Consider the following 2,826-nt stretch of genomic DNA (forward strand, 5'->3'; position numbering starts at 1 on the left):
GGCGTGGCCATCCCCCTGGGGGGTGATTTCTCACTTTCTGTCTCTCTGTCTCTCTCTGTCTTTCTGGCGAGCGCACAACCCTATAGCAAAAACCTCTCCAAAAAAAAAAAGAAAGAACATTTTATCCTTTATTCATTTAGTTTTAGGTTTTTGCCATAGAGCGTGTACACTCACCACAGAGAGACAGAAGGAAAATGAGCAATCAGCCCCGGGGGGTGGCCTCACTGCCGTCCCTTCTCCTCCAGTCTCCTCTCTGGAGATTCTGGGTACATACAAAGACTCCAGCGTAACTTTCAAGCCGCTGGTCCAGGACTTGAACCCCAGAGTCGGCTGTGTGGGATCCAGCACCTTAACCACCACGCCACCTGCTGGCCCCCAGGGGTGCCCTTTATCTTGCTCGCTGCGCACTGTCCCGAGGCCACAGCACCGTCCTTGGCAGCTGTCACCTAGAGGAGGGTCCCTGGGCTCCAGGGACAGAGCAGCACAGGCAGCGACAGCCAGCCACCAGGAGGGGGCACCCAGCTCTGCTGGGACCTGTCAGACCTGGCGCCGCGGCCTCCCCCGGGAGGAGCTGCTCCTTGGCACCTGCTGGGCGTTGCTGAGGGAGAACTAGACCCCGGTGCGACTGGGTCTGTGCTGCTCAGGAGAGGGTGCAGTCCCGTCACCACACGGCCCTCCATGCTCAACCGCTGGCCCCGGACTGTCCTTTGATTTATTATTGAAGTTTTTGCTGTCGGGGGCATGCACTCCCCAGAGAGAAAAGGAAACTGAGAAAGCGCCCCCCGAGGGGGACGGCCACTCCGCAGTCGTTCCACCCCCCATTCTCCTCTCAGGATTTTGGGGACACGCGTGTGTGCCTGCCATGTTTTTCATGCTGCTGGATTCGGGGCTCTGACCGTGCCGTTGGCCATGTAGGACTTAGCTGCTTCAGCCGTGCCTCAGGCTAGCCCTAAAACCATCTTTTCAGAACCCTGGCTGGGGACCAGCAGATGGCGGAAGGGTTACATCGCTGGACTCTCATGTAAACTATGGTTCGAGTCCTGGACCTAGTGGCTTAAAACATGCCAGGCACATATGTGTGCATGCCCGAAATCCCAAGAAGAGAATGGAGAAGGGGTTGCCGCTCACTTTCTATCTCCCCATCTTTCTCTCTCCCCCCTCTCCCTCCCTCCCTCCTTCTCCCTCTGGCGAGCACATGTACCTTATAGAAGAAAATCTCTCTAAAAAAGAATAAATAATTTTTTTTAAAAAAGGGACCAGCAGTTAGCATAATGGCTATGTCACTGGACTCCCATGTAGTCGACCGCAGTTCGAGTCCCAGACTCGGTGGCTTAAACTCACGCCGGGCGCGTGTGCGTACGTGCCCAAGATCCCGAGATGAGAATGGAGGAGCAGGGATTGCGGTGTGACCATCCCCCCTGGGGGGTGATTTCTCGCTTTCTGTCCTTTCTGGTGAGCGCATGCACCCTATAGCAAAAACCTCTCCCCAAAAATAAATAAATACATAAATAAACCTGGCCGTCCTGTGCAGCCTGGCGTGGGTTGCCATCACCGCAGCCTCGGTTCTTAAACATTTCCTCGGACTTCCAGGCTGTGCTCCTGGCCCTGCCTGTCCGACTTATGCAGCAGCGCAGCTTCTCAGAGAGGCTGGCGTCCACACGGGGCTCCGTTTCCCCTGGTCAGGACGCGCTTCCGCCAGGGACGGAGGAGGCGGATGGAAGCTCCTACACCGTACAGCGTGTGCACATGAGCCCCCAGCCCCACGCCAGAGAGCCCTCAGGAGCCAGTCAGGGCTGTAGGGAAGGGCAGAGAGGGCGTCAGGGGAGATGGGCATGAGGGATGGGGATGGTGGCCCTGCCCACTCCTGCCCCCGGCAGAGTAGCCATCCAGCACCCACCACAAGGCCAAGCTCTGCTCCCAGGACCTTGTCCCTCCTGCCTCGGGCCCTTCCTCCAAGCCCGCCTCCTCCGTTGGGAAGCCCTCCTGCCTCCTAGGGCTCAGGGCTCAGGTGTCTGGACAGGAAGGCACATCCCTGAGCACTTGCTGAGAGGGGGCGGACGTGCACAGGGGGACGGGAGCAGGCCTGGGCAGGGAGCGCCTGCGGAGGGACAGCAGGATGGGGACCGCAAGATGGGGGACGGGGACAGTGATGGGGGACAGGGACAGCAGGACAGGGACAGCAGGATGGGGATGGGGACAGCAAGACAGGGACAGCAGGACAGGGACAGCAGGATGGGGGATGGGGACAGCAGGACAGGGACAGCAGGATGGAGGACGGGGACAGCAGGATGGGGGACGGGGACAGCAGGATGGGGGACAGGGACAGCAGGATGGGGGACAGGGACAGCAGGATGGGGACGGGGACAGCAGGATGGGGGACCAGGACAGCAGTATGGGGGACGGGGACAGCAGGACAGGGACAGCAGGATGGGGAACGGGGACAGCAGGACGGGCCAGCAGGAAGGGGGACAGGGACAGCAGGATGGAGGACAGGGACAGCAGGACGGGGACAGCAGGATGGAGGACGGGGACAGCAGGATGGGGGACGGGGACAGCACCCTGGCAGCAGGGTTGTCTGCGAAGCAAAGACTAAGAATCCTTTAGAAGCCTCTCTGGGGAGGTGACGCCTGCCCGTTGGCTGTCTGGGAGGGTCGCCATGGGCCACAGCCTTAGGGACGACTGACCCCTCACAGCTGTGGAGCAGGAAGTCGATGGTGCCACCGACCAGGCCCAGAGGCCCCTCCGCTGGCTGGGGCCCTGTCCCCGCCGTGGCTCCGTCACCGGCGGGGGCCCCGGGGCCCCCCCCCGGTCCCCCGCGTGCAGCCC

The 2,826-nt window shown here is 60.9% G+C and overlaps 1 protein-coding gene across 1 annotated transcript in view; it reads left to right on the forward strand.

Annotated features, from left to right (window-relative positions):
• Window positions 1-2,826, forward strand: part of PI4KA (phosphatidylinositol 4-kinase alpha) — a 140,023-nt gene that overhangs the window by 131,164 nt on the left and 6,033 nt on the right. The gene's annotated exons all lie outside the window — the stretch shown is intronic.

The sequence above is a fragment of the Tupaia chinensis genome, unplaced genomic scaffold, assembly GCF_000334495.1.
Source record: "Tupaia chinensis unplaced genomic scaffold, TupChi_1.0 Scaffold000024_1, whole genome shotgun sequence".
NCBI lineage: Eukaryota > Metazoa > Chordata > Mammalia > Scandentia > Tupaiidae > Tupaia > Tupaia belangeri.